This window comes from Trachypithecus francoisi, unplaced genomic scaffold (assembly GCF_009764315.1).
Source record: "Trachypithecus francoisi isolate TF-2019V2 unplaced genomic scaffold, Tfra_2.0 Lachesis_group9, whole genome shotgun sequence".
Lineage (NCBI taxonomy): Eukaryota > Metazoa > Chordata > Mammalia > Primates > Cercopithecidae > Trachypithecus > Trachypithecus francoisi.
Window position 1 is genome coordinate 23,345,981 of NW_022681474.1, and position 26,055 is coordinate 23,372,035.

The 26,055-nt window shown below is 40.3% G+C and overlaps 1 protein-coding gene across 2 annotated transcripts in view; it reads right to left on the reverse strand.

The window, feature by feature from the left end:
• NEBL (nebulette) overlaps window positions 1-26,055 on the reverse strand; it is a 390,572-nt gene that overhangs the window by 244,981 nt on the left and 119,536 nt on the right. The window lies entirely within an intron of this gene.

Genomic DNA, 26,055 nt, shown 5'->3' on the forward strand with positions numbered 1-26,055 from the left:
TCTTTTTCTTTTAAGCTTCCCTTGAGAGAATAAATGGCAATGAAGAGAACTATTTAAAAAGGTCCTGGTTTCTCTTGCAACACAGTAGCTAAACTTGCCTGCTTTTACGTGCATTTTTGTAGGGATCTGCCTCGTAGACAGTATTAGCAGAGAAATGACACCTCGATCTTGGTCTTGATTTGCAAGCCCTTCTCCCACCAATCCTAGATCAGGCCCTGTTCAGCCATGCAGGGGTGTTGGTTTATGCATGCTGCAGCAGTGGGCATAATGAACATAATTTAGCCACAGACAAAGGTGTGTACCAAGTAAATTTAAATAATTGGTGTGGATTGGCTAGTAGCTAAGAAGTGGGCTTTTAAAGAGATACTGAACATTGAAAGAGTTTTTTTTTTTAAAGAAAAAAAATAAAACATTGATTGTAGACAATGAAAAGCTAGGGTTTGCCTCTTCATGTCTACTCTCCTTCCAAATGGTTGTATCCAAAACTGTTTTTCCCTCTCCCCTACCTTGCCCCCTTGTTAAAATGGAAACGGGGATTGATTAATGTCCCACTCATGAATACATGTAAAATTTGTACAAAAATATCTTCTATGAAAATGATTTATAATCTGTAGACTTATTACCTGGGAGATGTCTTGAGATATAAAATCCCATCCTTTGGGTTGTGGGTTTTTTGTTTTCTCCAAATAAATCTGATCTTTACAGTTCAAAAAAATCCAAAAATAAAAACAAAAATAAAATAAAAGTGTTAAGAATAGAGACACTACATAGTGATTAAGGTTCAATGGTTCAATTCACCAAAAAGTATTATTCTAAGTGTAAATGTACCTAATATTAGCCTCAAAAAATTTTTTAAATACGTATGTATACATATAAATACATATAATGCAAAATTGGTAAGATGGGAAAATTGGCATTCCACCAACATAATGAGAAATTTCAACACCCTCTCCCTATTTTTGCTGGGTGATGCAATGAAATACAAACTGAGTAAAGATATCCAATATGTGAAATATGGAATTTGTGACAATGATATTAGTCATGTCTCCATGCAAGAGTGGTATTCAAACCACTTAACACCTGTACATCATGGCACTCACCAATCAAAAATGGCATCTGAAAGATCAGAGAGGCCTGGCTACAAATTACCATTAGGACACAGCGGTGTGCACTGATGAGCATCACCCTGCCTCCAACAGATCCCATGTGGGAAAAAAGCGTGATGCCCACGTGCGCCATATGGAATGAGAACAGAGTAGTAGAAAAAAAACAATTCTCTCTGTTATGACACTGGCTCTCTTCATGGACGTCTGTCCCATCTGAGTTAGCTTCACTGAGGATGTCTGCATTTAAGCCCAGAAGTAGTGAGAAAAGGAAACAGCATGTCAGTAGGGTGGAGGCAGAGAGACAGGAGGAGAGAGAGAGAAAGAGGATGATGATAAACCCTACGGGGGTCAGCCATCACCTGCTCACCATGAGAAAGCTGCCACCACAACTACCCCAGGAAGAGAAAGCCCGGGCTGCAGAAGCCCAAGGAGCCCCACGCTCAGACAAAGAGGTTTCCCCTGGCAGAGGGAACAACAGGAACAAACACAGCCAGAAGACCACAGGACAGAAACCAGACATAGCGATGAAGATTGGACAGACCAAGACCGCGGCTACTCCTGCTGGGATGGGAGGCCCAGGGGAGCAGAGAGATGCAGCAACTTTAGGCAGAAATATAAACTGGTGAATTTACATCTGTGTGGCGCTGTGTTCTCCCCAAAACAAAAATGTTAACAGATTTGTTTAAGGAAGACTTCCTCCAATGCCTAGAAAATCTGAACTGAAGCCAGCTCCAAGCTGCCGCAGTAAGAACAGAATGGAGTTGGGCACTTGCTTTTGCAGATGCCTCTGCTACCTGGGCAGTTTCTCTCCTACAATGTTCTTTCTTTCCTACTGGGAGCCCAAGTTGCAGAAGGCCTGAACCCCCAAAAGCGAAGCCCTGGGCCTCCTTCACTCACTTCTTCCAGGACAGAGTACACACATACTCACTTCACTAGTCTTCATATTTTATTCCCTATAAGAAGATTTTAAAACTCACATTCATTGCACATAAAAGATTCTGTCTGTTAGTTTCAGAACTGTAAAGCAAAACAGCCTATTATATGAGATAACAAGAAAAACGGAACATTTTTTTCCCTTGAATAAAAAAGGATGTTTTAAAAACTCAAATGAATAAAATGTCCTAGGAAATGGTATAAGCTATTAATAATATACAAATATAATCCGAATTGGGTTATTATTTCAGGTGTGTAACATTGTATACATGAAGAAATTATCCCACCAAATGTTTTAAGTCTCTTGATAACATAAATGCAACAATTCTACATATTTCCACAGATTTCCCATTTGAGCAGCGCCAGGAGAATCACCGTTTAATAGGTAGAGACATTTTAAGATAATACCTTTTTTACATATTGGGGTCAATCTGGGCATTTTCTACCTAATTGAGCCACTCAAGTAAAAATTTGGCAGTGTACCATTAGCACTATTCAACATCAGCCAAAGGCATAATTATAATGACTATAAGCCTGACATTATTCCAGGATTTTGGGGTCTAACATGCTTCTTGAACCTATCTTCCTGCAGCATTGATGCGATGTCTATTCATGAATTTCCTTCCACAGCCATTGTCTTGTTCTTAATTCTACCACTAATCTTCCCTATAGCAGCACCTCCATAAACAACTCACATATAATGCCTCTGGTTGCAAAACATCAATTTTATAATTTTTTAAAAAGACAGTGAATTAGAGCACGTAAATGGGGAATGCCCTTCAGAAAGCTGACTTACGAGAGCTGCTGATAGATAACATAAAAGCGAAAAATGGATTATGATAATGTGGGCCTCTCATATGTGAAATACAAGCCCCAGCTGAAAGGAGTTACAGAATCCAAACCCCTGGCTCTCTAAAGGGCAGTCAATAACCTGTCTAACAATTTACCAAATTCTCTTTCTGACTCGAAGGGTCAAACAACTTGCCACCTATCGATCTACTTCCTCAGCAGGACTCAATTGTAACTTCTCTCATGTATTTATAAAAGAAGGCATTATCAAAGGGATTGCACGGTAAACCTGACCTACCCCACTATGAAATGCTTATCGGCTATTGGAACATGTCACCTAGATTTTGAATTATGCTATAAAAGGCGAGAAATTAATACACACACTCACACACACACACACACACTCCTACATGCTGTTTAAGAAAAATACGAGCTGGTGGAAGAGAGTCTATTCCCTGTGCTGTTGCTGATATTGATCACGGGAATACACAAACAAGGAAATGTGTGACATCAAGCAGCCCTGTGATTTGCGCCCAGGAACACCAACCGGCACTGATGATTACAAACAAGAGGAACACATGCAGATTTGGGACCTGAGTATCTAAGACATGACTATAGTCTGAAAAATATCAAAACAAAGTTTATAAGAAAACAGAACATTAGAAGCACAAGAAGAATCACGTTCGATTCCTTTGTTAAAGATAATAAATAAGTATCATACCTATAGCAAATATGCAATATGAACAAAAATAATTATTTAAAGCCTAAAGATGGGGGAAAACCATAAAATAATTATACTTTCAAGAAAAGACCATGTGTAGATGGACATAAGTGTGTAAATGTTTAGTTCCCACTTATAAGAATGTATCACAAATATTAAAACTTAAATCTCTATCACTCTCAAAATTCATCCATGTAGAACAGAAAGCTCTTATTGAAAATTGTCCTGTCTCTACTAAAAATACAAAAATTAGCCGGGCATGGTGGTGCACGCCTATAGTCCCAGCTACTCAGGAGGCTGAGACAGGAAGGAGAATTGCTTGAACCCAGGAGGCAGAGGTTGCAATGAGCTGAGATTGCGCCACTGCACTCCAGCCTGGCAGCAGAGCGAGACTTCGTCCTAAAAAAAAAAAAAAGAAAGAAAAAAAGAAAAGAAAATTGTATGATAAAATATCAATATCTCGCTTGACTCTTATATGAAACTACATCTTCAAATAAAAAATAAAATATTTATTTAAAAAAGACCAGGCTGGGCACAGTGGCTCACAGTAGTACTCCCAGCATTTTGGGAGGCCAAGGCGAGTGGATTGATTGAGTCAGGGACTTTGAAGCCAACCTGAGCAACATGGTGAAACCTCATCTCTACAAAAAAAACACAAAAATTAGCTGAGTGTGATGGCATCCACCTGTAGTCTCAGCTACTAGGGGACCTGAGGTGGAAGGATCGCTTGAGCCTGGGAGGTTGAGGCTGCAGTAAGCTGTGATTATGCCACTGCACTCCAACCTAGGCAACAGAGCAAGACCCTGTCTCAAAAAAAACAAAAAAACCTAAACAAAACTAGAAATATCATATTGCATTCAGCTGTATATTTTCCATTAAAATGTTATGGTCTTATAGATAAATGTATGTCCTAAAATAATGAATAAGCTAAATAAATTGTGGAAAACTAACAATTAACAATAGAAATAACAAGAACAACCACTACCACTGGCATAATGGTCTATGCCTAGCTTATGTGCTACCTCTTGTGCTCAGGGCAGACATTACTAATCACACCACTCTTAGTAGAGTCCAGAAAAGATCCAACATTCTTCTCAGCACAGAAATGCAGGCACCTGTTGCCAGACATCCCGGAGCACAGGATAAGTCTCCTTGCAATCCATAGACTCTACTTATTCGACAATTTGCAGATCAGTTATTTCCTAACTTGTATGGCTACAAAAGCAATTTCAACAGACTAACATCTAGGTAACCATTGGCTTCCACTATGGAATTAAAGAACTATCCTTGGTGAGAGGAGGAAATTGTCTTAACGCACTTCAATTTATTAAGTTCCAAATTTTATATATTAAATTCACTTAAGTATGGCTTTTCAGGATAGACAGACTGAGGGAGGGAACAATTATACCAAAATTAGCATCTTTTTTTAAATTTTTATATTAAGTTCCAGGATAGATGTGCAGGTTTGTTACACAGATAAACATCTGCCATGGTGGTTTGCTGCACCTGTCAACCCATCGCCTAGGTATTAAGCCCAGCATGTGCTAGCTATTTATTCTTTTTTATTTATTTATTTATTTATTTATTTATTTATTTATTTTTGAGACAGAGTCTCACTCCATTGCCCAGGCTGGAGTCTAGCTCTGTTGCCCAGGCTGGAATACAGTGGTGCAATCTCAACTCGCTGTAACCTCCACCTGCCAGGCCCAAGTGATTCTCATGCCTCAGTCTCCTGAGTAGTTGGATTACAGGCACCTGCCAACACGCCTGGGTAATTTTTGTATTTTTAGTAGAAACTGAGTTTCACCATGTTGGCCAGGCTGTTTTCGAACTCCTGGCCTCAAGTGATCTGCCCACTTTGGCCTCCCAAAGTGCTGGGATTACAGTCATAAGCCACCACGGCCAGAACCCAAGCTATTTATTCTGATGCTCTCCTTTTCCCTACCCCCCAAAATTAGTATATTTTACAACAGTATGTGTTAAAGAAAATGAACTAAGCATTGTGTACAACATTGTCAACTACGGTGTCCCCAACTATTCTCCTCACCTCTTCCAAGTAACTCAATAAGCAAATCACATTCTCTTCCTAGGTACTTCAAGGCAGAATCTAACCACAAAATATATCAGCTGTTCTTTAAATATATTTATTCCTGGTCATCGATTATTATATAATTAAACTAAAACTCAATAGGTCATTCTACTTCTGCTGTATTCAGTGCCTTGGATCAGGAGAAAGGTGTCCAGCTTTAAACCTCTTCCATCAAAGGTTAATGGCATAGGAAGAAAAGAAGAATTTTGTGGATGGTCTGAACTAGACACCATTTTTTAAAATACATATCCTTATTACCTTCAAAATCATACACATTTTCTTCTAACTCAAATGGCAAACCTCCCACCCAAAGCCCAACTGAAATATTTTTAAGTGTACATATATACATATATAACATGTACATACATACAAACAGAGGGAGAAAGAGAGTTGTTTAAAAGAATAAAAGGGCTGGGCACAGTGGCTCAGGCCTGTAATCCCAGCACTTTGGGAGGCTGAGGCGAGCAGATCATTTGACATCAAGAGCTCAAGACAAGCCTGGCCAATGTGGTGAAATCCCATCTCTACCAAAAATACAAAAATCAGCTGGGCATGGTGGTGCACACCTGTAATCCCAGCTACTCAGGAGGCCAAGGCAGGAGAATCACTTGAACCCAGGAGGCAGAAGGTGCAGTGAGCCAAGATCACATCACTGCACTCCAGCCTGGGGGACACAGCTGGAGTCTCAAAAGAAACAAGAAAAAGAATAAAAGGACAGGCGCAGTGGTTCATGCCTAAAATCACAGCACTTTGGGAGGCCGAGGCAGGAGGATTGCTTGAGCCCAGAGACCAGCCTGGGCAACATAGCAAGACCTCCTTTCTACAAAAAATTCTCAAATTAGCCAGGCGTGGCGGTGTACACCTGTGGTCCCAGCTACTCGGGAGGCTGAGGTGGGAGGATTGTTTGATCCTGGGAGGTCGAGCCTGCAGTGAGCCATAATTGCACCACTGCACTCCAGCCTGGGCATCACAGCAAGGCTCTGTCTCAAATTTAAAACTTTAAAAAATAAAGAATATAACCATTGACAGTGGAAAGGAAAGAAGAAAGACCCCTTAGTTGATAATCAATGAATAGGAACAGATTGATAGAAAAACAAAACAGCCAATAATATCAGACAGATAGGGGCTCTGGAAATGTCACCAGGACCACAATGGCCAGGCTATTCAAAAAGTGCATTCAGATCAGCTGGCTACTCAAGTCCTTTGCACCCTCCTTTTACTCCATATAAGCAAAGCGTGTTCCTCCAACAGAAGAGGCATCTACCCCAGTTATAGACTTAAGCTTGTCTCTAAAGAGAGTGAGCCATCCACCTGAGCATGGACATACCCTGTCTTGGGGCCAGAGATGAGGAAGATAGGCCTGGAGGTGACTTGTGGATTCCCACATCAGACAGCAGATAGGGGAAGCAACACTACTCAAGGGTAGAATATTCTAAAGTTCTTGACCCCTGGAGTACAGCCCTCCTTGCTTTTGTTTGTTTTGTTTTGTTTATTCCAAGAAACTTGAGAGGTTCTCCACCCTAGCTGTTCCCACCTGTGCACTTTACAGAAGCTGGTCTGTTAACACCCCTGGCCACACACAGCACTTGTAGAAGCCCACAGTCAACATTCCCAGTCAAAACTAAGACCTGCTCAGGAATCAGGCCTTCCCCATTGCAACAGAAACCCATTCTGGCTACCTGTGCTATTCAGCCTCCTCTTTGCTCCTAAAAAATGAACAAACAGCCAGCGACCAGCCAGTCATTTAAGAAAACCCAACCAGCAAGAAAGAAAAGAATGAAGATGAAAATGAGGGTGGGGGTGGAGGAGGTGGGGAGAGGGAGAGAGCGAGCATAAGAGAACATCGCTAGTCCTGGAAGAAGCAGATAATTCGTGCATGAGAACCCTGAAAACCATTCAAGAGGATGTGACATCACACGATTCTGAATATTACAACACAATCAAGTTAGATCAATAAAGTAAGAACAAATTGCAAAGAATAAAATGGGATTCAGAAATACCAAGGAGCCACTGAAAACTTTAAAAAATTAAATATACTTGTTGAAATTAGGGGTTCATGTGGGCCAGGGGTGACAGTCAGGGCAGGTTCACCACAAAGGAGCCACAGGAAAAAATTTTTGGGAGTGATGAAATGTTTCATACCTTGATTGTGGCAGTGGGTAATCAACTATATGGGTTTGTCAAAACTCATAGAATCATATTCCAAAAAGAATAAATTTTACTCAACATAAAATTTAAAAAGTGAATTTTTTAAAAATATGTGATTGTTGAAATCAAATAGCCAATAGAGAGAGAGAATAATGGAATGAACAATCAAACTAGTGATCTTCAAGATAAATTACAGATCAAAAAACACTCCCCTAATGAAGAGCAGAAAGATAAATAGACAGAATGAGAGAAAAGCTAAGGAAACTGTAGACAACTTCATTTAATACAAGGTTCAGAAACAAGAAAGAGAGTAAGAACCACTTGCATCTTCACCTCTGAAGAACAAACTAAGTGCCCAGCAGAACGAGCAAAACTATCTTCATCAGACATATCCTAGGGAGATTTCAGAATCGAAAGTAGAACCTTCAGAAACTGTCTAGAGAGAGAGAGAGAGAAAAGTTTGCCTATAAAGTTATGATATCACATCTTCTTATCAGGAAAACTATGCCTTTGAGGTTTTGAGGGCAAAATTACTACCTAACTATGAGGGGAAATGCATGACATTTTCAATCAAGTAGCAACTCAAGATTATAACCCATGCACTCCTCCTATATATATTCTTTATTTTACTTTAAGTTCTGGGATAGATGTGCAGAACATGCAGGTTTGTTATGTAGGTATACATGTGCCATGGTGGTTTGCTGCACCCATCAACCCATTATCTAGGTTTTAAGTCCCACATTCATTAGGTATTTATCCTAAGGCTCTCCCTCCCCTTTACCTCCACCCCCCAACAGGCAGGCGTCCATGTGTCCATGTGTTCTCGCATTCTCATTGTTCAACTCCCGCTTATGAGTGAGAACATGCAGTGTTTGGTTTTCTTTTCCTGTGTTAGTTTGCTGAGAATGATGGCTTCCGGCTTCATCCATGACCCTGCAAAGGACATGAACTCATTCTTTTTTATGTCTGTATAGTATTCCATGGTGCATATGTACCACATTTTCTTTATCCAGTCTATCATTGATGGGCATTTGGGTTGGTTCCAAGTCTTTGCTATTGTAAATAGTGCTGCAGTAAACATACGTGTGCATGTGTCTTTATAGTAGAATGATTTATAATTCTTTGGGTATATAACCAGTAATGGGATTGCTGGGTCAAATGGTATTTCTGGTTCTAGATCCTTGAGGAATCACCACAATGCCTTCCACAATGGTTGAGCTAATTTACACTCCCACCAACAGTGTAAAACGTTCCTATTTCTCCACATTCTCGCCAACATCTGTTCTTTCCAGACTTTTCAATGATCACCATTCTAACTGGCATGAGATGGTATCTCATCGTAGTTTTGATTTCCATTTCTCTAATGACCAGCGATGATGAGCTTTGCTTCATATGTTTGTTGGCCACACAAATGTCTTCTTTTAAGAAGTGTCTGTTCGTATCCTTCACCCACTTTTTGATGGGGTTGTTTTTTTCTTGTAAATTTGTTTAAGTCCCTTGTAGATTCTGCATATGAGACCTTTGTCAGATGGGTAACTTGCATAAATTTTCTCCCGTTCTGTAGGTTGCCTGTTCATTCTGATGATAGTTTCTTTTGCTGAGCAGAAGCTCTTTAGTTTGATTAGATCTCATTTGTCAATTTTGGCTTTTGTTGCCATTGCTTTCAGTGTTTTAGTCATGAAGGCTTTGCCCATGCCTATAATGCCCTGAATGGTATTGCCTAGGTTTTCTTCTAGGGTTTTTACGGCTTTGGGTTTTACATTTAAGTCTTTAATCCACCTTGAGTTAATTTTTGTATAAGGTGTAAGGGAGGGGTCCAGTTTCTGTTTCTGCATAGGGCTAGACAGTTTTCCCAGCACCATTTATTAAATAGGGAATCCTTTCCCCTTTGTTTGTTTTTGTCGGGTTTGTCGAAGATCAGATAGTTATAGCTGTAAAAATTGATATAAGACATTTTCTATGACTACAAGAAAATTCGAGAGAACTAAATTATATAAAAAATTCAGTGACCACCAAAAATGACTTAAAATGGTGTTTTTAAAACTTTGATTAGAGCCCACAGTAAGTGATGCATCTCACCTCACAGCTCAGTACACGCACAGATGCATATGAAAATGCAAGCTTCAGAATAATATCCAGACTAATTTTGTGTGATGCCCTTTAACTTTTTCTATTTTATTCTAATATATTCCTTTTTTCTTAATGTTGGTCTTCACACATTAAATCAATGTCTTGACCCAGTAAATGGAGCCAATCCACAGTTTGAAAAATACAGACCTCACAGAAGCAAGCAGGAAAACAACTAACCATAAAGAATGGGAGGACGCAGTAGACCGTGACATGTGGGATTATCCTTTTGACTGGCAGAGGTTTAACAGCATAGGATTACGCAGCCAGATAATATTTTTGAAATATCAACTGTTAGTCTGTCTGTGTTGCTATAAGAATACCTGAGACCGGGTAATCTCTAAAGAAAGAGGGTTCGGCTGGGCGTGGTGGCCCACACCTGCAATCCCAGCACTTTGGGAGACCGAGGCAGGTGGATCACAAGGTCAGGAGATTGAGACCATCCTGGCCAACATGGTGAAACCCCATCTCTACTAAAAATACAAAAATTAGCTGGATGTGGTGGCGCATGCCTGTAATCCCAGCTACTTGGGAGGCTGAGGCAGGAGAATCACCTGAACCCGGGAGGCGGAGGTTGCAGTGAGCTGAGACAGCACCACTGCCCACCAGCCTGATGACACAGTAACACTCCATCCAAGAAGAAAGAAAGAAAGAGAGAAAGAGAGACAGAGAAAGGGAGAAAGGGAGAAAGGGAGGAAGGGAGGAAGGGGAATGGGAAGGGGAAGGAAGGGAGGAGGGAGGGAGGGGAAAGGGGAGGGGAAGGAAGGAAGGAAGGAGAAGGGGAAGGGGAAGGGGAAGAGAAAGAAAGAAAAAGAAAGAAAGAAAGAAAGAAAGAAAGAAAGAAAGAAAGAAAGAAAGAAAGAAAGGAAGGAAGGAAGGAAGGAAGGAAGGAAGGAAGGGTGGGTTTATTTGGCTCACAGTTCCACAAACTGCACAGAGGCCATGGCACCAGCATCTGTTTCCAGTGAGGCCTCAGTAAGCTTCCAGTCATGGCAGAAGGTGAAGGGGGAGCAGGTGTGTCACATGGTAAGAGAAGGAGCAATAGAGGAGAGAAGGAGGTGCCAGGCTCCTTTAAACAACCAGCTCTCATGTGAACTAACAGAGCAAGAACTCACTCATTACCATGGGGAGGACACTACGCCACTCATGAGGGATCTGCCTCCATGACCCAAACACCTCCCACCAGACCCCACTACCAATCTTAGAAATCACATTTCTTTTTTTCTTTCTTTATGGTTTGGATTTGTGTCCCCACTCAAATCTCATGTCAAATTGTAATCCCCAGTGTTGGAGGACGGGCCTGTTTAGAGGTGACTGGATCATGGGGGGATTTCTCCCTTGCTGTTCTCATGAAAGTGAGTGAGTTCTCATGAGACCTGGTTGTTTCAAAGTGTGTAGCACCTTCCCCTTAGCCCTATTCCTCCTCCTCCAGCTATGTAACACGTGCCTGCCTCCTCTTCACTTTCCACCATGATTGTCAGTTTCCTGAAGCCTCCCCAGCCATGCTAGCCATACAGCATGTGGAACCATGAGCCAATTAAGCCCCTTTTCTTTATTAATTACCCAGTCTCAGGTAGTTCCTTATAGCAATGCAATGAACTAATACACTTTCCAACTTTTATTTTAGTTTCAAGGGCTCCATGTGCAGATTTGTTACATGGGTAAACTGCATGTCTTGGAGGTTTGGTATATAGATAATTTTGTTACCCAGGTAATCAGCATAATACTTGATAGTTAGTTTTTCAATCCTCACTCTCCTCCCACCCTCCACCCTCAAGTAGGCCCTGAAGTCTATTGTTCCCTTCCTTGTGTCCAGGTGTATTCAATGTTTAGCTTCCACTTATAAAGAAGAACATGTGGTATTTCGTTTTCTGTTCCAGCTTCATCCTAGAGTGACAGATGTAAAGCCAGTGCAGCTTCAATACTGCAACAGCACTGTCAAGACTGAGCAAAGACAATGTCATCATCACCACTAACAACCACGGGAAGATGCAGACAACATGGAAAAAAGCCAAGAAGAAAAAGGAGAGTTTTGACCTGAGAGAGAAATTGCTTTTACTGAAAACAAGCAATAACAGAAAGAAGGTTATACTAACCTTCAGCCCATTCTTAAATGCATTTGAGATTTAAAATCACTAGAAGGATAGTTAGATACATAGCCATATGCTATTCCCTCGACTCTTTTTTTTTTTTTTTTTTAGTGAAAGCAAGTTTATTAAGAAAATAAAGGAATAAAAAATAGCTATTGCGAGGGGCGGAGCAAGATGGCGGAATAGGAACAGCTCCAGTCTCCAACTCCCAGCGCGAGCGACACAGAAGACCGGTGATTTCTGCGTTTTCTTTTTTTTTTTTTTTGAGACGGAGTCTCGCTCTGTCGCCCAGGCTGGAGTGCAGTGGCCGGATCTCAGCTCACTGCAAGCTCCGCCTCCTGGGTTCACGCCATTCTCCTGCCTCAGCCTCCCGAGTAGCTGGGACTACAGGCGCCTGCCACCTCACCTGGCTAGTTTTTGTATTTTTAGTAGAGACGGCGTTTCACCATGTTAGCCAGGATGGTCTCGATCTCCTGACCTCGTGATCCGCCCGTCTCGGCCTCCCAAAGTGCTGGGATTACAGGCTTGAGCCACCGCGCCTGGCCGATTTCTGCATTTTCAACTGAGGTACTGGGGTCATCTCACTGGGGAGTGCCGGACAATCGGTGCTGGTCAGCTGCTGCAGCCCGACCAGCGAGAGCTGAAGCAGGGCGAGGCATTGCCTCACCTGGGAAGCGCAAGGGGGAAGGGAATCCCTTTTCCTAGCCAGGCGAACTGAGACACACAACACCTGGAAAATCGGGTAATTTCCACCCCAATACTGTGCTTTAAACAAACAGGCACACCAGGAGATTATACCCACACCTGGTCGGGAGGGTCCCATGGCCACGGAGCCTCCCTCATTGCTAGCACAGCAGTCTGCCATCTAACCGCAAGGCAGCAGCGAGGCTGGGGGAGGGGTGCCCACCATTGCTGAGGCTTAAGTAGGTAAACAAAGCCACTGGGAAGCTGGAACTGGGTGGAGCTCACAGCAGCTCAAGGAAACCTGCCTGTCTCTGTAGACTCCACCTCTGGGGACAGGGCACAGATAAAAAACAACAGGGGAAGCAGCAGAGGCCTGTGCAGACCCGAATGACTCTGTCTGACAGCTTTGAAGAGAGCAGTGGATCTCCCAACACAGAGGTTGAGATATGAGAACGGACAGACTGCCTGCTCAAGTGGGTCCCTGACCCCTGAGTAGCCTAACTGGGAGACATCCCCCACTAGGGGCAGTCTGACACCCCACACCTCACAGGGTGGAGTACACCCCTGAGAGGAAGCTTCCAAAGGAAGAATCAGACAGGTACACTCGCTGTTCAGCAATATTCTATCTTCTGCAACCTCTGCTGCTGATACCCAGACAAACAGGGTCTGGAGTGGACCTCAAGCAATCTCCAACAGACCTACAGCTGAGGGTCCTGACTATTAGAAGGAAAACTATCAAACAGGAAGAACACCTATACCAAAAGTCAGACTTAGACTCCCATACAATAATAATGGGAGACTTCAACACTCCACTGTCAACATTAGGCAGATCAACGAGACAGAAAGTTAACAAGGATATCCAGGAATTGAACTCATCTCTGCACCAAGCAGACCTAATAGACATCTATAGAACTCTCCACCCCAAATCAACAGAATATACATTCTTCTCAGCACCACATCGCACTTATTCCAAAATTGACCACATAATTGGAAGTAAAGCACTCCTTAGCAAATGTAAAAGAACAGAAATTATAACAAACTGTCTCTCAGACCACAGTGCAATCAAACTAGAACTCAGGACTAAGAAACTCAATCAAAACCACTCAACTACATGGAAACTGAACAACCTGCTCCTGAATGAATACTGAGTACATAATGAAATGAAGGCAGAAATAAAGATGTTCTTTGAAACCAATGAGAACAAAGATACAACATACCAGAATCTCTGGGACACATTTAAAGCAATGTGTAGAGGGAAATTTATAGCACTAAATGCCCACAAGAGAAAGCTGGAAAGATCTAAAATTGACACTCTAACATCACAATTAAAAGAACTGGAGAAGCAAGAGCAAACACACTCAAAAGCTAGCAGAAGGCAAGAAATAACTAAGATCAGAGCAGAAATGAAGGAGATAGAGACACAAAAAACCCTCCAAAAAATCAATGAATCCAGGAGTTGGTTTTTTGAAAAAAATCAACAAAATTGACAGACCGCTAGCAAGACTAATAAAGAAGAAAAGAGAGAAGAATCAAATAAACGCAATAAAAAATGATAAAGGGGATATCACCACCGGCCCCACAGAAATACAAACTACCATCAGAGAATACTATAAACACCTCTACGCAAATCAACTAGAAAATCTAGAAGAAATGGATAATTTCCTGGACACTTACACTCTTCCAAGACTAAACCAGGAAGAAGTTGAATCCCTGAATAGACCAATAGCAGGCTCTGAAATTGAGGCAATAATTAATAGCCTACCAACCAAAAAAAGTCCAGGACCAGATGGATTCACAGCTGAATTCTACCAGAGGTACAAAGAGGAGCTGGTACCATTCCTTCTGAAACTATTCCAATCAATAGAAAAAGAGGGAATCCTCCCTAACTCATTTTATGAGGCCAACATCATCCTGATACCAAAGCCTGGCAGAGACACAACAAAAAAAGAAAATTTTAGACCAATATCCCTGATGAACATCGATGCAAAAATCCTCAATAAAATACTGGCAAACCGGATTCAGCAACACATCAAAAAGCTTATCCACCATGAACAAGTGGGCTTCATCGCTGGGATGCAAGGCTGGTTCAACATTCGCAAATCAATAAACGTAATCCAGCATATAAACAGAACCAAAGACAAGAACCACATGATTATCTCAATAGATGCAGAAAAGGCTTTTGACAAAATTCAACAGCCCTTCATGCTAAAAACGCTCAATAAATTCGGTATTGATGGAACATACCTCAAAATAATAAGAGCTATTTATGACAAACCCACAGCCAAAATCATACTGAATGGGCAAAAACTGGAAAAATTCCCTTTGAAAACTGGCACAAGACAGGGATGCCCTCTCTCACCACTCCTATTCAACATAGTGTTGGAAGTTCTGGCCAGGGCAATCAGGCAAGAGAAAGAAATCAAGGGTATCCAGTTAGGAAAAGAAGAAGTCAAATTGTCCCTGTTTGCAGATGACATGATTGTATATTTAGAAAACCCCATTGTCTCAGCCAAAATCTCCTTAAGCTGATAAGCAACTTCAGCAAAGTCTCAGGATACAAAATTAATGTGCAAAAATCACAAGCATTCTTATACACCAGTAACAGACAAACAGAGAGCCAAATCAGAATGAACTTCCATTCACAATTGCTTCAAAGAGAATAAAATACCTAGGAATCCAACTTACAAGGGATGTAAAGGACCTCTTCAAGGAGAACTACAAACCACTGCTCAGTGAAATAAAAGAGGACACTAACAAATGGAAGAACATACCATGCTCATGGATAGGAAGAATCAATATCGTGAAAATGGCCATACTGCCCAAGGTATTTATAGATTCAATGCCATCCCCATCAAGCTACCAATGAGTTTCTTCACAGAACTGGAAAAAACGGCTTTAAAGTTCATATGGAACCAAAAAGACCCCGCATTGCCAAGACAATCCTAAGTCAAAAGAACAAAGCTGGAGGCATCACGCTGCCTGACTTCAAACCATACTATAAGGCTACAGTAACCAAAACAGTATGGTACTGGTACCAAAACAGAGATATAGACCAATGGAACAGAACAGAGCCCTCAGAAATAATACCACACATCTACAGCCATCTGATCTTTGACAAACCTGAGAGAAACAAGAAATGGGGAAAGGACTCCCTATTTAATAAATGGTGCTGGGAAAATTGGCTAGCCATAAGTAGAAAGCTGAAACTGGATCCTTTCCTTACTCCTTATATGAAAATTAATTCAAGATGGATTAGAGACTTAAATGTTAGACCTAATACCATAAAAATCCTAGAAGAAAACCTAGGTAGTACCATTCAGGACATAGGCATGGGCAAGGACTTCATGTCTAAAACACCAAAAGCAACGGCAGCAAAAGCCAAAATTGACAAATGGGATATGATTAAACTAAAGAGCTTCTGCACAGCAAAAGAAACTACCATCAGAGTGAACAGGCAACCTACAGAATGGGAGAACATTTTTGCAATCTACTCATCTGACAAAGGGCTAATATCCAGAATCTACAAAGAACTCAAACAAATTTACAAGAAAAAACAAACAACCCCATCAAAAAGTGGGCAAAGGACATGAACAGACATTTCTCAAAAGAAGACATTCATACAGCCAACAGACACATGAAAAAATGCTCATCATCACTGGCCATCAGAGAAATGCAAATCAAAACCACAATGAGATACCATCTCACACCAGTTAGAATGGCAATCATTAAAAAGTCAGGAAACAACAGGTGTTGGAGAGGATGTGGAGAAATAAGAACACTTTTACACTATTGGTGGGATTGTAAACTAGTTCAACCATTATGGAAAACAGCATGGCAATTCCTCAAGGATCTAGAACTAGATGTACCATATGACCCAGCCATCTCACTACTGGGTATATACCCAAGGATTATAAATCATGCTGCTATAAAGAGACATGCACACGTATGTTTATTGCGGCACTATTCACAATAGCAAAGACTTGGAATCAACCCAAATGTCCATCTGTGACAGACTGGATTAAGAAAATGTGGCACATACACACCATGGAATATTATGCAGCCATAAAAAAGGATGAGTTTGCATCCTTTGTAGGGACATGGATGCAGCTGGAAACCATCATTCTTAGCAAACTATCACAAGAACAGAAAATCAAACACCGCATGTTCTCACTCATAGGTGGGAACTGAACAATGAGATCACTTGGACTCGGGAAGGGGAACATTACACATCGGGACCTATCATGGGGAGGGGGGAGGGGGGAGGGATTGCACTGGGAGTTATACCTGATATAAATGACGAATTGATGGGTGCTGACAAGTTGATGGGTGCAGCACACCAACATGGCACAAGTATACATATGTAACAAACCTGCACGTTATGCACATGTACCCTAGAACTTAAAGTATAATTAAAAAAAAATTTTTTTTTAAATAGCTATTGCATAGGCAGAGCAGCGGCGTGGGCTGCTTGACTGAGTATACTTATAGTTACTTCTTCATTATATGCTAAACAAGAGGTGGATTATTTATCAGTTTTCCAGGGAAGGGGTGGGCAATTTCCAGAATTGAGGGTTCCTCCCCACTTTAGACCATATAGAGTCACTTCCTGACGTTGCCATGGCATTTGTAAACTGTCATGGTGCTGGTAGGAGTGTCTTTTAGCATTCTAATGCAATGTAATTAGCATATAATGAGCAGTGAGGATGACCAGAGGTCACTTTCATCGCCATCTTAGTTTTGGTGGGTTTTGTCTGACTTCTTTACTGCGTCCTGTTTTATCAGTGGGGTCTTTGTGACCTTTATCTTGTGCCGACCTCGTATCTCATCCTGTGACTAAGAATGCCTAACTTCCAAAGCTCTAATGCTAAAAATAACTTACATTTACTGAGCACTTAGGATGGTGCTGGCTACTCCTCCAGGGACTCTGTATTCAATATCTCATTTAACCCTCCCAACAATCTTATGAGGTACATACTCTCATTTTCCTCACTTTGGGACTGAGGAACATGTGTCTTGGAGATTACACAGCCAGTGAGTGTTGGATCCAAAAATCGAACACAGGCCCATCTACCAGCAATGGGCTAGAGTTGGCTCACACTGGTTCATGGGAGCTGACTGTGCACTTTTTGAAAATTTATGAGTAAGTTGCTAAATACAGCCATTATTAAAAATTAAGTTGTATCAACTTACAGTTAAATCAATGGTAATATAAGCAAAGGTAATAAATGTTCACATCTCTTCACTTCCTAATTATGTTACTACGTGGTATTATCATCTCTGCTCTCTGCTCTTAGTCACATCTCTTGTATCTGTAAGGGAAAACGCCATCAGGATGTGCCTTTGTGCCATTCTTTCCAACTTCAGATCATGTAATGCCAGTTTGATGGCTTGTAATTTACCATGGTGGGAGTATTTTTCACTACAGAACATGGCAAACACTGCATATGAGGCCTTTTTGTTCTCCAAGAGAGCCGGTTTTTAACTACTGACCAGCAAACCTCTGGATTATTCCTGCAGACCACAAGCTCTTAATGCAACAAATTTTCTCTTTCACCTGATAAGAATTATACATTCGTTTTTATTAACAAAAACAAATAGCTTTCAGAGAGCTTTTGCTTTCACTTAAAGAATTAAACCACATGAAAAGTAAAAGTAGTTAACTCCATTGAACCATTTAATTAAGTCCTCCGAGGAAGACTTTTCCTTTCTTGTTCAAAAATAACACTGCCCAAGAAATCAAGGAGAGAAGGTAGAAAAGTCTGCTGTGTACACAAACAATAAAGGACAATGCTTACACCAATATCTCCCTGTAACCTACTTATACAGCTCTTCTAAAGTCTTAAATCTGACAGAAGTAGGCCTTTTTCTCTCATATAGCACATTTTGTATCTTAAAAAGGGTCTCAGATGATATCCCAGCAACAGCCTTTCCTCATTACACACTATCTCATAGTACAATGCTTCACATCCAACAGATGGTGGAGCCATTTTTGATACTTTCCTTTTTTCAATAAAATGGAGCAACACCAACCAGTTGTCATCCTACAAAAAGACAGCCCTCAACATTGACGAATTTAGAAGCAGCCCTGTCAGAATTTTGAAAGCCTGCAATCTTACAAAAATCCAAAATCTTCGAGTATGCTTTCTATGCACAATAAACAAGATAATTAGCTCCTTTCCTTGAATACTTAACTTTCTTATTTAAGAGGGACAACTGTAAGGTATCATTCTTCAAATTTTAATTTTCTCTTTAACTAAATAACACACATGTGACTCAATTTTGTGTATACAGACACACATACATGATTAAAGGAATTCTCTTTTTAACTTACTTATAAACTAGATTTCCTTTGTACTCAAGAAGAACTATAGATGGGAATATTTTAATATCATCACCTTTCCTAGTGCGAGAGTTGCACATGTTGTAATTGTTACTCCCAGCAACAGATCTGCCAAGCCAAACAACCTTGAGGTCTCTCAAATATTCATTCTTTCAACAAATAATTATTATGTATCAAATAATAATAGTGTTATGTTTATTCAACATAGATGCATCAGACTATGTAACCATGTGTAACTTTATGTATTTATTTTTATTATCTATTGCAAAATTTTAAAAGTTGCCAATTCAGGATGAGAAGAGAGAATTACAAAATGAGTGGAGAGATTCTAGTCTACAAGTCTAAATAGATCCACAATGTGCATACAGCAACCTGAAGCTCCCTTCTACACATTCGTCTGAAAACAGAGTAGGATATTTCTTTTACAGAAAGCTGATGGGTATTATTTTAGAGGAACATTCCCTAAACAAGGCTCTGTGAAACACAGATTCCACAGAATGTTAAAAAACCACTATAGGTAGGGCACAGTGGCTCATGCCTGTAATCCCAACACTTTGGGAGGCCAAGGCGGGCGGATCACCTGAGGTCAGGAGTTCGAGACCAGCCTGGCCAACATGGTGAAATCCCATCTCTACTGAAAATACAAAAATTAGCTGGGCATAGTGGTGGGCGCCTGTAATCCCAGCAACTCAGGAGGCTGAGGCAGGAGAATCGCTTGAACCCGGGAGACAGAGGTTGCAGTGAGCCAAGATGGTCCCACTGCACTCCAGCCTGGGTGACTGGGTGACACAGTGAGACTCAGCAACAAAAAAAACAAGGCTCCTACCATCAAATACATGTGGGCAACGATGGATCAGCAAAGTTAAACAGGATTTTTACTGCAGGACTTCTCAGATTTGGCCCTCTTTTTCCAGGAACATCTTATACAACTGGTACACCTCAGAACATATCCTGAGAAACGCTGATTTGTGCAGTGCTGTAGCCTAAGTATTTAAATAGGAGAGGGGTACTTAAAAGAAGAGAAAATAAATTCACATGACTGTTCACAGATTCTTCCTTCAGAACTGAGATTTCCAAACAAATCCATTTGCTTTTGCTATTCCTTAAATGTGTTCCTCTTCCTTGCTAAATGGTCAACATCTATGCACCTTTTACATCCCTGCTCAAATGCCCCTGCTCCATAAGCCCTTCTCCATAATACCACATGATCCCCCAGCCACAGATTCACGTCAGCACTTCTGCAACTTATTCAGGATAATCTGTCATGGCATTTGTGCACATGCCCATTGTCCCTAATTGCTGGTATGTTTGTCTGGGGGAGGAGGAGAACTGACAAAAATACTTAATGAATAAATGAATTACTAAAAGACTGATTAACTGAAAGAATGATACACCAAACAGCTCACTGGAAACTAGTGAAAATAATAAAAGTATAATTGGCCTGAAATACAGGCATTCTCAGAAGAATGTTAATTATACACTATTTTGCTAAAATGAAAATTCAGCCTTTTTTTCTTCAAATACATTCACATTTTCATGGGCCTCCATAAATTGTTAAAATTAAAACTGTATCTTTAAAATTGCTGTATGACTTTGACTCTGTGCCTCTGCTTAAAGTCAGTAACCTTTTTTATGGTTTCTGAATTGTAGGAAATACTAAAGTAAATTAATAGAGTCAAAAGAAAATGTATGCTCAAAGATGAAATCTGACCATTCAAGTATTGAACAAACCATAATTCATTGGAAAATTGAATTTACACATTTAAAGGAATATGTTACTTTTCTTTTAGGTGTCACAATCTCAATCTCGCGATACTAACTGCCAAAAACCAAAAGCATATGCATAAATGTCATTGACTCCAGTGCTCAAAAACTCATAATACACCAAAAACCATTATGAACATTCAATTGCTTAAATAATCAATCTATTCTGGTCAAGAAATAAAGGGAGAAAGAAACTCAATAGTAAGAAAACAAATAACCTGATTGAAAAGTGGGCAAAGGACCTGAATAGACATTTCTCAAAAGAAGACATACAAATGGCCAACAGGTGTATGAAAAATGCTCAGCATCACCAATCATCAGGGAAATTCAAATTAAAACCACAATGAAAAATCACCTCACACTTTTTAGGATGGATGTTATCAAAAAAGACAAAGAACACATGTTGGCAAGGATGTGGGGATGTGGAGAAAAGGAAACCCTTGCACACTGTTGATGAAAATGTAAATTAGTATAGCCATTATGGAAAACAGTATGGAGATTCCTCAAAAAATTTAAACTAGAACTACTATATAATCCCAGCAATCCCACTACTGGGTATACAGTATATCCAAAGTAACTGAAAACAGTATGTCAAAAAGATACCTGCAATCGTATACCACAGCACTATTCACAATAGATAAGACACGGAATGAATCTAAGTGCCCGTCGGCGGATGAAGGGATAAAGAAAATGTGGTACACACACACACACACACGTGTGTGCACTGGAATACTACTTAGTCTTTAAAAAGAAGAAAATTCCATCATTTGTGATAACATGGATAAAACCTGGAGGGCATGAAGGGAAATAAGCCAGGCACAGAAAGATAAATACCACATGATCTCACTCATTTGTGAAGTCTAAAAAGTCGAACTCATAGAAACAAAGCAGAAAATGGTGATTATCAGAGGCTGGGAGATGAGAGGAGTAGGAGATGTTGGTTGATGGATACAAAATTTCAGTTAGACAGGATTAATAAGTTCTGGAGACGTACTGTACATCATCATGACTAGAGTTAATAACAATATATTTTATACTTGAAAATTGCTAAGAAAATAGATTTTGTAGTGTTATTATATGAGGTAACATATATGTTAAATAGCTTGATTTAGCCATTCCATAATATACACATGTATTGAAGCATCGTGTTGGACACCATAAACATACATAACTTTTGCTTCTCTATTCTAAAAAATAATTAAGAAATAAAGGCAGATATATGACTTTTCATTTGCTTTCTGCTTTAAAAAATTTGGATTCTTTACTGGCAGGTTATAAACCTAACCTCAATATTTTTATCATTTGTTACTTTATTTTAACAACTAATGGGGAAGACGTCCATTTTGGATGGGGAAAAAAACAAGTACACATATGATTTGAGACCACAGTCTCTTATAGTGTTATATTTTCAAGGAAGTATGGTTTACTGAATAAAATGTGATGAATGTGACTGACCAGTAGACTTTTCAGATCTACTGACAGTCAATCACTGACTTCCTGATAATGAAAAAGCCACACATTTAAACTATAAGGGAAAAGCAGATCATCTATTTAGTCACTTTTACTCAATCAGCTTGTTGATTTACTTAAGAACAAACATAAAAGATCAGCGCAAGTAATAGGCACTGATTATGGTCATGAACAAAGTGATGATTGAAGCATTCCTTTGTCAAAATGTCTGTCAACACTTGACCAGGTCACATCTATCCTGGGAGCGCTGTGCCCTAGGACAGTATCCAGTCAGGTCCTTGATCAGGAGAATGGGACAGAAAACAACAAAAATATATGTGGGGTTCTGCAATGTTTTAGTTATTTCTATAGAGGAATTTACTAATCATACAACTCACATTTCTCCTAAACTCATTCAATAATAGATCACTTTGTATTTAAAACTTCCCCAAATGAAGCTTTTTTAAAAAAGATGTTTTTTTAACACAGTCTGCTTTCTCCCACAAATAAATGAAAGTAAAGTGGCATAAAACAAATATTGGCCAAGTACATAGTATTGACCAAAAAAAATGTGCTGGAGGTTTATGAAAATCTGTGCCTAAAATAACCTAAACCACTATTGTATGCATCAGAGGGGGTGAGTCTTAATTCTTGTTCTGCCACCAACTAGCTCTGTGACTCTGACCAAATCACTTCATCTCAAGAAGTTCCCTTTTCCTCATATTGTTAAAAGCAACTGGAATCTTCCCTGCATGCCCGAGCAATATTGTCAAAGGTGCTTGCTGAAATAAGTCATGAAGAGATATATAAATTTCAAGTATTATTAACTTTGCCAAGAAGACCACTTCACCCTACAATGTTATTGCCGTATAGCTTAGAAGCTTTCCTTTTTTATGGGGGTACACAAGCACCAGAGGATATTTAAGCAACTGATGAATCCCAGAATCCATCCTTCTGCACGTCACAATATCAACACATTGCAATGCAAAGTGAGTGGTTTTCCAAGACAAAAACTTCTGCTGTGGCAGCTTCGCCAGGAGGGACAACCTGCACTGCTCTCCCAGCGTCCCTTGTCATTTGCATGGGCAATTTCAGCCTTGTTCTCCCCTCACATGCTGTCCTCAAAGAGTTGGTATCCCATCAGTCACTGTGACAGCTCCACATTATAGATCAATGTAATTTGTTTATTGACTTCTGAATGCCAAATTCCTCCGAGGAGAGTCACAGACCCACAGCATGCTGGGGAAACAAGGCTGGAAAACATGTAAATACAGATGCAGCCTGACAGCTTCTGATGGTTGCCACTCAGAAAATCTCCCGGGGTGCTCTTCTTCCAAGGGCCATTCTACTCTCAGACATAATAGATTTCTACAAAAAAAAAAAAAAAAAAAAAAAAAATCTAAGTAACAGAAAAGAAACAATAGATTTAGCACCACATGAGTTTGAAAAATACAAAAGTGGTAAAGATGCAAATGGTTGCAGTCTTAGAGTTCTTCCTAGAAACAGAATCAAAAAGATGGAGAGAGAGAAATTCATTTTATGGAACTGGCTCACAAAATTGTAGGGGCTGACAAGTCCAAATTCTGCAGGGTAGAGACCCAAGCACGAGGTGATGTTGCAAATTCGAGTCTAAAGGTGGTCTAAGCTGGGCACGGTGGCTCATGCTTGTAATCCCAGAACTTTGGGAGGCCGAGGTGGTGGATCACCTGAGGTCAAGAGTTCAAGACCAGCCTGGCCAACATGGTGAAACCCCATCTCTACTAAAAATACAAAAAAAAAAAAAATTAGCTGGGCATGGTGGTGTGTGCCTGTAATCCCAGGTACTAGGGAGGCTGAGGCAGGGAGAATTGCTTGAACCCGGGAGGTGGAGGTTGCAGTGAGCCAAGATCGAGCCACCACACTCCAGCCTAGGTGACAGACAGAGACTCTAACTCAAATAAATAAATAAATAGACGGTCTAGAAGGAGAATTCCTTCTTCTTTGCAAGAACTTAATCTTTTCTCTTAAAGCCCTCAACTGTTTAAATGAGACTTACCCACATTATGAAAAGTGATCCGTACTAAAAGTGTACTGATTAAAATGTTAATCTCATGTTTTAAAAAAATCTTCATAGCAACACATAGATAGACAGATGTTTGACAAAAGATTGGGTACCATGGTCTAGCCAAGTTGACATATCACACTGAACATCACAGTGGCCTTTCAGAGTTTTTCTCCTATGAGGGTAGCTACCATCTAGCAGGCTCACGCACCCAGGGTCTGGGGCCCGCTGCTTTACATTTTTGGAAAAGAAATTTTACCAATTCATTGTAGATTTGGGTGAGAACTTAGCAAAATTATTTATTCTAACCAAGCTCATAAGAAGACTGATTACACGTCAGAACCAAACTCAATGGCATAGGATGAGATACCACATCACTCCAGAGCCTAGAATGTCATCTGTGTAATTTTCATAGCTTTGCTTCTACTATTGTTCTCCCACCCATCTATTTATTGAAATCTTCTCATTCCTGGAAAACACCTGTCAGATGCCACAATCTTCAAAAGCCCTTTGAATCTACACAGTCAAATTAAGCCAACCGCCCACCCTGCCCCCATTCCTCACTTTCTTTATTCTGCTTTACTGCTGGTTCATTGTTCGCATGCTTCTCCCCATGCTGCAGTGACATTCGCTTCTTTGCAGGCAAAGGCTATGTTTCTGCATCTCTCTTCTCTAATGTGGAGAGAGGAAGGCCATTTAGAGGCAAAGTGAACTGTCTATTACAGAAATATTTTCCTTCCAATTTTATTTAATTTTTGTATATTACTTCTTATTGGCATAAAACCTCAATGAGCTAGAAAAATGGTCTCTCTGGAATACCTCACTGATGATGAGTAAGAGCTTCAGTATCCCCCCAGGAAACCAAAGTGAAAATGAGAGGTTACTGAAGAGCATAGGATTTGGATGACCTTGAGAGACCAAACGAAGGGGGAGGAAGACTAGGTAATATCTAAGGTCCTTTCCAGCTCTAAGTTCTAGATAATTCAACCTTGTAAACTGCTACTATCTCATAACAGAGCATACCGTTCTTTATAATCTATCTTTGGTTTCACCAGGTAGAATCTCTCTTTTGCCTGGACATCATTAGATACATGCTGATAAATTCTTACTTTCTGATTTTACTTTTTCTGCATTCCTGCAGAAACTATCTGACTTCTGTTGGCAACTTTTTTTTTACCTTTTCTCAATTCAGTAGTCCTTCATAACATCATTGTTACAACCACATTTTAAACACATTAAAATCAATTCTCACAGCCAACATGTAAAATCCCTCTTTCCTATTTCCCTCTTTTTACAGGTCAGAAAATTCAAAGACATTAAATATTCTTGGAGGCAATACACTTTGCCTCTAAGTGGCCTTCCTCTCTCCACATTAGAGAAGAGAGATGCAGAAATACAGCCTTTGCCTGCAAAGAAGTGGATGTCACTGCAGTATGGGGAGAAGCACGAGAACAATGAACCAGCAGTAAAGCAGAATAAAGAAAGTGAGGAACGAGGGCAAGGTGGGCGGTTGGCTTAATTTGACTGTGTAGATTCAAAGGGCTTTTGAAGACTGTGGCATCTGACAGGTGTTTTCCAGGAATGAGAAGATTTCAATAAATAGATGGGTGGGAGAGCAATAGTAGAAGCAAAGTTATGAAAATCACACAGATGACATTCTAGGCTCTGGAGTGATGTGGTATCTCATCCTATGTAGAATGCAGAAAAAGTCATGAAGCCATTTGGCTGTAGGGGCTGTGCTCTCTCTCTCTCCAGTACACAGCACTGTTTCCTA